Source organism: Mesoplodon mirus (genome assembly GCF_964341445.2).
Source record: "Mesoplodon mirus genome assembly, chromosome: 9".
NCBI lineage: Eukaryota > Metazoa > Chordata > Mammalia > Artiodactyla > Ziphiidae > Mesoplodon > Mesoplodon mirus.
The window spans coordinates 61,578,585-61,590,864 of record NC_138985.1 but is presented as its reverse complement, the minus strand read 5'-3'; the positions used below and the strand labels follow the sequence as shown (position 1 = coordinate 61,590,864).

General features: G+C 38.9%; 1 long non-coding RNA gene across 1 annotated transcript in view; it reads right to left on the bottom strand.

The window, feature by feature from the left end:
* Positions 1-12,280, bottom strand: part of LOC309810075 — a 352,203-nt gene that overhangs the window by 148,732 nt on the left and 191,191 nt on the right. Inside the window, exon 2 of the long non-coding RNA XR_014294935.1 lies at positions 8,307-8,417. This is a non-coding gene — a long non-coding RNA (uncharacterized lncRNA). The remainder of the gene's footprint in view (positions 1-8,306; positions 8,418-12,280) is intronic.

Below are 12,280 nucleotides of genomic sequence, written 5' to 3'. Positions count from 1 at the left end.
CTCGAGGACATGGGCTGGGAGGGCGAATTTGGGGCCAAGTGAGAGTAGCATCGACACATATACACTACTGAATGTAAAATAGTTGGCTGGTGGGAAGCAGCACCATAGCACAGGGAGATCAGCTCGGGGCTTTGCGATGACCTAGAGGGGTGGAATAGGGAGGATGGGAGGGAGGCTCAAATGGGAAGGGTTATGCGGACATGTGTATGCATATGGCTGATTCACTTTGTTTTGCAACAGAAACTAAGACAGTATTGTGAAGCAATTACACTCCAATAAAGTTCTATTTAAAATTTTTTTAATTAAAAATATAAATAAATAATAAATAAATAAATAAAACATAGACTGTCAGAGCGGATTCGATAAAAACAAAATTCAAATTTAAATATTTATCAGCACAACACTGGTTATTTATTTAGGACCGGATTTTCTTATTTATAGTCTATCATATCTTTCGCTTTTTATATATGATGACAAACTCTTTTCCAAGAAGTTGTACCAATTTATATTCCCATCAGCAATATATGAGAATGCATATTTTTTTATATCCTTGCAATCTTTTAATTTAGCCCATTCTGATGAGTGTATAGTTGCATATCATTGTGCTTTTAACTTGGATCTCCCTGGTGACTAATAAGTTTATGGGTCAATTCTTGTGAAGTGTTTGTTCAAATCTCTTTACCACTTTCATTTGGTTGACTGTCTTGAAAAACTGACTTTTAAGGGTTCTTTATACATAATCTGGATATGGGTCCTCTATTGGATTTACATGCTGCAAATATTTTCTGCTTATGCCTGCTTTTTTACTCTGATAATGGTATCTTTCGATGGACAGAAGCTTTAAATTTCAATGTAGTCCAATTTATCAGCCTTTTCCTTTATTGCTAATGCTTTTTGTGTATTTTTAAAGAAGCCCTTCCCTACTTTGAGGTCATGATGATATTCTCTTATGTTACTATCTAGGAGCTATAGTGTTGCTTTTCACATGAGATATACAATTTACTTAAATTTTCTTTTTTTATTTGTTTGCTTTATGTTTAACATAAGGGTCTAATATCAATTTTTCCATTTGTGTATACAATTGTATAGACATCATTAATTTAAAAGATTGTTCTTTACTCACCTTTACAACAAAGATACAACCTTTGTTGTAACACAGGTATCCACATATGTGTGGGTCTATTTTGGACTATCTATTCAATTGATCTATTTCATTTATCTATTTGTCTTTCCTTGAGGCAGTGCCACATTGTCTTAATTACTGTTGCTTAATAATGTCTTAAAGTCCAGTAAACAAATCCTCCCATCTTGTCTGATTGCTGCAGGTAGGGCTTCCAATATTATGTTAAATAGAAGTAGGAAGAGTGGATATCCTTGTCTTGTTCCTGACCTCTTAATAAATTTCCAAATTACAAATTTCCTATTTGTCTTTCTTTATGCAATCTGTTATAATACAGATGGATGAACATAAAGCTGATATATTTTGTATCTGCTTTTCATATCCTTCGTTTTACAAGTTCTCTTGGTTTTAGATATTCTTATTTAAAATTTTTTGAAAATTTTCTGCTAACTCAAAGTTAGATGTTAATGATTATGCAAAAAAAATTGCTTAAATTTACCAACTAGGTTCTCTTGACCTAAAGGAAAAGCACGATTTTACTGAATGGTGTGGGGATTTTCTAGTTGCCTAAGTATGTATGGTCTCCATTTCCTCTCTGTTTCTTCTATTCCCTATCAGTGTCATCTTCCCTGAAGAATTTGGACTGACAGGAGCTGAAGGAGGGAACAGAACTTCTCCCTCACTTGTGTTTCACAAACCGTCTCCTGAACACAGTAAGTAACTGTGATGGTTGATGTTCAAGTGGAAGTTCAGTGCAGTTGTAGTGAACAAGGGCTCAAAGGAATAAAATCGTCATTGCCTCCATCAGTCTTTGATGTTCCTCACTATACTATGTTGATGAATGCCATGTGACTCCCAAAGTTGCCCTAACACCCTCACTGCCCTTTCTGTTTCTAATGGTATTGTGACACTCTTTAGGGGATCTAGACTTCATGCTTCTGTCAGACTGACCCTTTTCATAAATCCATGTTCATGCATATGACAGTACAATAGGCACTGTTAAATAGCTCAGATGACATATCAGAGAGATATTTTAAAAGGATTGTTAAAGGTAAGAAATATTATTATACACATAAGAGAGAATTCCACTGATCCACAGGACAGAAGTCCTAAAGGAAGCCAACCAAACCATGAATGCATTCTAACATTTAAAACTCAAAAGCTAATCCCATGGAAAATTTTAAATATGAGAAAATGTGATGGGAAGATTGAGAGGGCCTACTTTCATAGACAATAGTACATGTATGAACCAGATTACACAATATAAGGGGTGAACACACAAACATGCACACACATACCTCGTGCTCCTCACTTTCTACAAAATAGATTTTGAAAAGCAATTCACCAATATATCCCTTGTTTGTTAGGTCCAAAGTAACAACAGTGTGCAAGAGATTTTTGAAAATATTAGCAAGAAGATTTGATATTTTATTGTGCATAAGAATAGTGAAAAGACCCTAACCATGAGCTTCTATTACACCACCACACACCATAGTAATGTAGGCTAGATGACGATTTTCTACTTGTGCCCTTTAGGTGATTCCTGATCTACCACTTGTCCATCATACCATTCAAATACTGCACATTCCTTCAGGGCTAGGATGGTCCTACCCTTCTGTCAGGCCCCACTGCCAACAGACTAATACCCCTGGCACTTGACAAAGCAAAAAAAAAATATTTAAAGGTATTTAGTCTCATGGGGAGTCATGAAATGCAGCCAACACACAACCATATATACAGTCCATTAAAAACAGAACAAATGGGCAACTGCTCAGAGCCTCACCTAAGCAAAGCCATGAGTGATAGGTGAAGTCAAATATAATTTTGGAGAATGGATTTCAGGAGAATATATACTTTTAAAGGAACATTCTGCAAGAATTCTGAACATGAAAGAAAATGGGAAAAGAAACAGAAGAAAAACACTGAATAATATATAGCAGATTCAAAGGGCCCTAAATATTACTGTCATTTGGGTTGTCACATATTCTACAGACATTGCTAATTAAAAGCATTTTTTCATTAGAAGTACCCAGGAAATTACCACACACAATATTTAACTTTTCCTTGTTGAAAATTTTGAAACTCTTGGAAAAGAATGTTTTTTAACATAAAGTTGTAAAATTTTAAAAATTTACACCAAGGATATTTGCTTTTTTGTTGTTGTTGTTTCTTTTAGTTTAGTTTAAAACTAAAAATAATCTACATATTCACATGATTTTTTAAAAAGCAAATTGTTAAATATTATCAGTGGTATAATTCTGATTTGTAAAAATTTTTAAATAATATGTTCTGCAAGGCTACAAAAGAAACTGCCAATAGTACTGCTCTCACAGTGGCCATTAAGCAGGATTTAATTACTAAAGAAGACACACAAGACCCAGAATAACAATGCTTAAAATTTTGTGGGTTTTTTGCAAGAAAAGGGTAAAATAGAGGCTCCACATCATATGTCATCAGGGAAATGCAACTTAAAACAATGAGATACCAGTACACACCTATTAGAATGGCCAAAATCCAGAACACTGACACCACCAAAGGCTGGTGAGGATGTGGAGCAACAGAAACTCTCATTTATTGCTGGTGGGAATGCAAAATGGTACAGCCTCTTGGGAAGACAGTTTGGTGGTTTCTTACAAGACTTTCTTACAAGACTCTTACCATACTCTTGTGCTCCTCAGTATTTACCTAAAAGAGTTAAAAACTTATGTGCACACAGAAACCTGCACATGGATATTTACAGCAGCTTTGTTCATAATTGCCAAAACTTGGAAGCAACCAAGATGTCTTCCAGTAGCTGAATGGATAAACCACAGTACATTTAGACAATGGGCTATTATCCAGCATTAAAAAGAAATGAACTATCAAGCCATGAAAAGACATGGAGGAAACTTAAATATATATTACCAAGTGAAAGGAGCCAATCTGAAAAGGCTACATACTGTATGATTCCAATTACATGACGTTCTAGAAAAAGCAAAACTATGCAGACAGTAAAAAGATCAGAGGTTGCCAGGGGTTGAGAGGGAAAGAAGGGTGAATAGGCATAGCACAGAGGACTTTTAGGGCAGTGAAAATACTCTGTATGATACTATAATGGTAGATACATGTCATTATACATTTGTCAAACCCATAGAGTGTACAACACCAAGAATGAACCCTAAGGTAAACCACATATTTTTGGTGATCATGGTGCGTCAATGTAGGTTCATCAACTGTAACAAATGTACCACTCTGGTGGGCAACGTTGATAATGGTGAGGCTATGCATGTGTGGGGCTGGTATATATGGGACATAACTGTTCCTTTGATTTTTCTGTGAATCTGAAACTGCTCTTAAAAATGTCTTCATTTTTAAAAAATTGGGAGTCAAAAGTTTAAAAAAATCAAGTAGAACCAGTCTACATGTCTACAAAATTCTGATATTCTTTGAATAAATGTACAATGCCAGGAATTTTTTTAAGTGCAATATAGAAACAAAATTAAGTAAGGATATGCATCTCAGCAAAAGCTGCCTTGCAGCAAGGAATCCAGGGAGGCTAGATGTGCATTCCTTTGCCCTCCCTCTCTAAGGATGCACCTTCTCTCTTGGAAAAAAGCCTAACATGAGAGTCTTATCTGGGTGTTTTGGGTTTGTATGGTTATTTGTTTGTTTGTTTAATTTTGCTGGTCATGTAGGCATAAACCTAGTATGTAATCAGCCTTAACAGTAGAGCTCTCCCTGGATCTCACTGAAACCAGGTTCAAATCATCAATCTCACTGTTATTAACAAATAATGCTCACAAGCTGATACAAACTACTCCAAAACTCACTGGTCTATGTTCACAAAGTAACACTCTTCATCAGCGTGCTTCATGCCTTGACCAGGAGTTAGTGTAGCACAGGAACATTTCTTATTTCAGTAGGATACATCATGCTAACTGCAGACCTACTGATTTAGCCTTCACAGTACAAGTAGTTTCTTTGCTGAAGAACAAATCAAGTGAGTTGACCAGTGGAGTGATTTTGCTTTTCTTTTTATACTTTGTTGTTGCTTAGAGCTTGAGCACTCTAAGGAAGTATCTCCCTTTACAGAGACTGTTGGCACGTGCATTAGCAGATACCATCCACTCTAAGTGAAACTGAAAATTAATTGTGGTGAATAAACTTTACACACTATTGTTACAAAAAATCTTGCCAGTAGAAGGCCAGACTCCTCTGTAACTTAGTGACCTCAAGAATAATTAAAAACAAGAAGGGAGAACCAAATTCCACTTTATCAACATTTAACTCCAGTCTTCTCTTTAAGAAAAATCATTCTCAGCACAGCAGTAGAGCTTAGAAGCACCTTATAGCAGAACTTTTAACCCAGAATGCAATGAGGCTTCTCTAAAAAAGCTAATTATTTGCTCTGAATACTAACTACTGAACATAAGAAGGCCCACTCGAAACTCTGACCCTGCCATCTCTCAATTCTTCCTTCATCCATAAACTGAAGCTCAAATTTAAAGTTGTAAATCCTAAACATATACACACTACTAAATATGAAATAGATAACCAACAAGGACTTATTGTATAGCACAGGGAACTATACTCAATATTTTGTAATAACCTAAATGGGAAAGGAATTCAAAAAAGAATATACATATATATAATATACTGAATCACTTTGCTATACACCTGAAACTAACACGACATTGTAAATCAACTACACTTCAATTTTTTAAAAAAGTTGTAAATCTTATTATTAATAATAATGCTGCATTAGTGAGGAGAATTACATGTCCCAGTCTCTACCTCAGGGATAGTGGGGAGTTCAGAAGGAAGAGAGGTTAAAGATGAGAAGAAATAATAATTAAAAGGGGTACATAAAGGCCACCCTAATGTTTACCTGCTGAATTCCACATACTATTTATAGCTGAGAGGTGGTCATGAATTCAGCCAACTATAACAGACTGGATTTTTTTGAGTCACTTAGGCAATTTTTTTTTTTTTTCCGGTACGCGGGCCTCTCACTGCTGTGGCCTCTCCCGTTGCGGAGCACAGGCTCCGGACGCGCAGGCTCAGCCGCCATGGCTCACGGGCCCAGCTGCTCCGTGGCATGTGGGATCTTCCCGGACCGGGGCACGAACCCGTGTCCCCTGCATCGGCAGGTGGACTCTCAACCACTGCGCCACCAGGGAAGCCCACTTAAGCAATTTTTGAGCATGTAACAAATGCCCAGCACTATCTTATCGTTGACCCTCAAGGAGCTTACAAACAAGCAATGTCATCCAGGATCTTCAACTTGTCCTGTGCTTGTCTTGCACTCCAAACGTCATGAGTTTGTGTTACTGTTAAAACACTGGTTTCAACCTGGGTCTCGGATCCTGGTTCAGTGTAAAGAATATTTTGATAGTCTACTGTAGTTGTCTTAGAAAACTGAGAGCCAATTTCTGATTTATTTTTGTCTCTTAGTTTGTTTACTTTTTAATTACTATGATTTGTAGCTGAGTAAAAAATAATGGCAGTTTAATGAGTTTAAGTTTCAGCTATTATTTTCCAGTTTGGGGTTCACAGTTTGGCTCTAAGTCTTTCTTAATCACTACATTGTTTTAAATTATCAAGGTACAATATTCACACACACACAAAAAAAAACTTTTTTGCAATATACACCTCATGACATCACTTGTTTAAAGCAAATTAGTCTTCTTGGAATGTCTATAAATGCCTTAAGAAGAAAATAAAATTCTGAAACTACCTGCTTGGTGAAAAGAAGGAATTTTCTACATCTAATGAGAAGTTGGGGAGAGCATTAAATGGCTTGGCAAAACGATTATGAAAACTTTTCTCCAGTTGTAACAATTATTCCCACGCAAGACATACACTCTACTCTTACTGCGATAGCTTTCAATTCACCTCTTTATTTCACACTAAAGCAAGTATACCAGAATACTAGTGAATGAGTGCCATAACTAGGGACATTAATTATATAAATAAATCTGTTACAAATTTTAACACACCAACAACTAAGAGTAACAATTATTTGCAACACAACTTGCATCTTGTCAAAACACACTGTTGTCAAGACACCAGGGATGAGAAGTGCAGAAGATACAGTATTATCCAGGGCAGAACATGCCATAGACTTAAGCGGAATATAAGAATGCCTCTGGGAGGCATTTGGACGGAGTGTTAGTGTTATGTTTAAGGTATAGGGTGGTGATGGGTATGAACCAGTAGAGTAAAAGGAATCAAGAACAAAAGGGAAAGGAGGGAGAACCACAGAGGCAACGTTTACACAACATGAAAAGAAATGGGACCCTCCAGGGCACCAGGGCGTGGTGGGCTTGACTTTGGTAGGAGCATGGACACTCTAGGTAACAGCAAAGCAAAAAACAAGGTGCCAATAACGCAGGGGAGTGGACAGAGTTGGGGATGGGATTACAAAGAAGTTCCAGTCTGATCACTCAGCTTCTCTTGTCGAAGTACCAGAGGCAACTGCATCAGCACAGAACAAGAAAGGAAGAGGTAGGCAGCAAATATACAAGGGGGATGTGGAAGGATTAGGCAGCACTGAGTACCCACTTGAGACTTGAGTCCCCTACTCTCTGTTCAGAGGGACTTGCCCATAGGTTGATATGTCATTGGATGGTCCCCAATTGATGGAGGCCTGGCAATGAGTCCTTTGTCATCATTTCTCTGCCCATTAGAATGGAGACCTTTGTTACCTCCTGTTCCTCCACTTCTTCCTTTCTATCCTAGTTCTCCTCTGTCTCCCCTTCTCCCACCTCGAGCCCCAGCATTTTAAACTCTTTGAAAGAAGAAAACAAAAAAGCACCCCCAGTGTACACATAATAAAAATGTTCTGATTCAGTTTTTCTTCTTCCTCCTATTCTTCCTTTCCTTTCCCTTCCACGCTACTCTCTTCCTTTCCTAAAAATTCAATAAGAAAACAATTAGGTGGCACAGAGCAAGAAGGACATCGAAGTGCTAGACCAACAGGAGAGGCAATCATGGTGGCCTAGAGAAGATGGCAAAGCCTAAGCAGGGTGAGAAGGGCATTCACATGTGGGTCATGGGTACACAATTTCTGGGAGATTTACATTTCGAATAAATTTAACATTTTCAGATATAGTGGGGTGAATGTGAAAGGAAAGAGGAAGATAAAATCATGGCAGAAAACACAAATTCTAATGGAGAGCCTAAAGAGCCTAATGATAGACAGTACCTTCGGGGAAAATGATGCTAAGACTTGCTAACACGTAGCCAGAGATCCACACCTTCTTGAACACTCCAGCAGGTATTGGGAAGCCAGGCTCCTCAGGCACCTTGAAAGATCCTAAAAGAGCCAGAGGTTGTACATTAGTTTTCTATCCACTTGCAGAGATGCGAGGCAATTTCAGTGGTGCTACAGCCTGCACCTTCCTAACTAAATGTACTTGGAGCAAGAGGCAGATCGTCCAGGTCAAGATACCCCACTAACACAAAAGCGATGTTCTGAGACTATATGCTGAAAAGTTAAAGCATGCTGGACTTCTTGTGCAAAGGGAAGGGGCAGTGTGGGAGGGCAAGGAAGCATCTATCCTCAGACATGTCAACAGCAAACCTTTTTTGCTAAAAGAAGTCTCCATTCAAGATGAAACATAACTAAAAAACATCAAACCACCCTCTGATTCCAGTATAATAGCTTGCCAGGAGCACAGTTTTCTCAAATTGTATCCATTTTTATGACTAAGTAGGGCACTTGGCAGCAGTTCTAAATGATTCCCAAGACTAAGCATAGTGGCTGTTCCTTCTGTGCAAAAGCATCTTCCTTTAATGAAGCCACCACCATATTCTTATAACTTTATGGCATCCCTCCATCCAACTTTACCCCCCACCAACAGGCCCTGAAGGCCCCAGGAAAGCTGCTATCTCACTCTGGAAATGTTAGTTCTCTACCTCAATGGTCCAGCAACTGAGTCACATGAGCAGTTACACTGACTGTCTGCTCTCCTCTCAATAAACAATCAGCAACCATTAGCAAGCAGCCTGGCTTCCACTCACTCCAAATGAATTAAATGATGCTGCAGAACTTAGGAAATAAAACAAGACTCAGTGTTTCACAGTCAAAATAACTTAGAGCACCTCATTAGTTCTCATCTATATATAATGCATCCAGATCTCAGATGGTGACTCTCAGCTCCAAACCTACCCCTCTACACTCAGCTTTGTGGTGCTGGGGCTAGGGCTCTGCAAACCATCTTTCACGTCTGCCAGCTGGGTCTCTGGATGCTGCGAGTAATGGGTACTAGAGAGAGACTAGAGGCTGGAGGAGAGAGAGACTTGCTTCCCTATGTTTGCTCACTGTTCTGTTGAGGTCATCCAGCACGAATGCGTCATTCCAACAGCAGCAGTTAGCTTCAGTAAGAGCTGATTCCAGTTCCCATTTTTTCCACACTCCAGGAACCAACCACCTTGTGCCACCTCAGAGGCACCAGGACCAGATCCACAGGGTCCTTTCTCCGAGCTTCTCTGTTCCAATAGCCTCAACCTCTGCTCCTTGCTCCCTGAGCTCCAGTGGCGAGAGTTGCTTCCTTCAGTTACTATCTCTGCATTGCCTCAACGTTCCCTTTTTTCTTTTCAGTCCTCTACTACCTGCTTATATTTTATATCTTTCTATTAAATTACTTCTGTGAAAATAACTATTTTAGAAAATAGAGTGCCTATTCTCCTCACCAAACCCTGCCTGATACAGTATGCAAGCTTATTTTTCTGCCCTGTAATTTGTCTACACACACACAAAAAAGGAAAGAAAGCAAAATTTGACACCTAGTGGAGCTTCACTAGCAGATGACTGTTTAATTTTTCAACAAACTAGCAAATACCCTCTCCCCCTTGTTGACACTGGCAGAAAACACATGGCAGATATCATGGCTAGATTTTCAATTGTTCTTTTCCTTGTTGTTGCCTGTTTTGGAGTTAAACTATAATGCTGAAAATTTTATTAGTCAAAATTATTTATTTCACATAAAGGAAAAGTAATTCCATCTTGAGCAAGAAAACAGAGCTGTGGAAACTTCAAATGTTCCTATATTCATCTCCTGTGGCTGCTGTAACAAATTACAACAAACTTGGGGGCTTAAAACAATAAAAATGTGTTCTCTCATGGATCCAGATGCCAGAGGTCTGGAATCAAGGTGTCAGCAGGAATGTGCTACCTCTGAAGGCTCTATGGGAGAACCCGCTCTTTGCCTCTTCCAGTTTCTGCTGGCTATTGTTGTCCTTGGCATTCCTTGCCTTGTGCCTGCATCACGTCAATCTCTCTGCCTCTGGGATCACAGTGGCTCCCCCTCCTTGTGTGTCTTCTCTGTGCATCTGTCTCAGAACTCCTCTGCCTGTCTCTTATAAGGATACGCATGATTACACTTAGAGCCCACTGAACAATCTACTGTACAGATAGCCCCTTCTTTCAAGTTCCTTAATTAATCAGTTATTTTACTATATAAGGTAATATTCACAGAATCTGGGAATTAGAATATGGACATATCTTTTGGGGGGTCACCATATAGCCCACTCTAGTCAACCCTCAGTGACCCCTTTCTTCCTTTTATTGTCTTACTTTTGAAATGGGAATATCTATAGTTATTATACTATGTCTATCCCATCATTGTATTTCGGAAACAGATAACTTGTCTTCTAGTTTTCACAGGTCTACATATGGAAAGAAATGTTGCTCCAAGGTGGATCATACCCAGAGTCTCACCTCTACCTTATTTAGATTATGTAGATTATTAGATCTGGAACTTTTTTAGCAATGATGTTTAAGTCAAATTTTTGGACTTGGAGTTGATGCTGAAATGGGTTGAGACTTCTGGGGATTTGGGGATGGGGTGAACACATTTTGCCTATGGGATGAACATGATTTGGTGGCAAACCAGAGGACAGAATACAGTCAGCTAAATTGGTCCCCAAAAAGATATGTCAACGTCCTAATACCCAGAACCTGTGAATACTGCCTTAAATAGCAGAAGATGTGATTAATGATCTTGAGAGAAGGAGTTTATTCCAGATTATCCAAGTGGATCCTAAATGCAATCACATCTATTCTTACAGGAAAAAGGCTGAGGTTTTGACTCAGACACATAGAGAAGCCACACAAAGAGAAGTAACATGATCATGGAGGCTCAGACTGGACTGACGCAGCTACAAGGCAAGGAGCATCAGGGAATGTCAACAGCCACCAAAAGCTGGAAGAGGCAAGGAATGGATTCTCCCCTAGAGTGTTCAGAGACAGAACAGCCCTGCCAACAACTTGATTTCAGACTTCTGGTCTCCAAAACTGTGAAAGAATACATTTTTATCATTTTTAGACAACAAGTTTGTGGTAATTAGTTAGAGCAGCTCCCAGAAATAATACAGTTCCCAAAAGATAAAAAAAGTAACAAAATGCAAAAAACTGTTCTGATAACATCCTTAAACTAAATCCAGATTTGGAGAAAAAAAATTAACAGCCAAAGGACTTGTAGTTCTGCCTCCATGGTGGGGAGGGGAGAAAGTAAGTACAGAATCATTTGTCCTAGTTCAGTTTTTTTTTTTTTTTTTTTTTGCTGTACGCGGGCCTCTCACTGTTGTGGCCTCTCCCATTGCGGAGCACAGGCTCCGGACGCGCAGGCTCAGCGGCCATGGCTGACGGGCCCAGCCGCTCCGCGGCATGTGGGATCCTCCCGGACCGGGGCATGAACCCGTGTCCCCTGCATCGGCAGGCGGACTCCCAACCACTGCGCCACCAGGGAAGCCCCCCAGTTCAGTTTTTTAAGTACAAAAGTTATTGCTGTTTAGTTGGATTTTTTTTAATTGTTGAAGTTAAATGAGAGTTTCAAGAATCAAAAAGTGCTTTAAAAATTAGTACATCATTAAATTTATGGAGCTAATCAATTCCTCTTAATAATGACTCAGATTTTCCCCCAAAAGACAACGTGTAGCTATAGTGACATTCACTTGGGTGATGTGTTTCTAAATATTATAGAATGCCAGGCTCTAGCAATTCAAATCATCCCAACGGTGTTTTCTGTTCACTACTATAGATTTCCAACCTGAAATCTTTCCAATCAGACAGTGCTTTTGCAAAATAAGTGAAAGAAACTGTAATATGGCTGTCTCCTTAATAAAAGAGAGGGGGAAATTTTTCTAGCATTTATCTTAATGTGTTTAACAATTTAA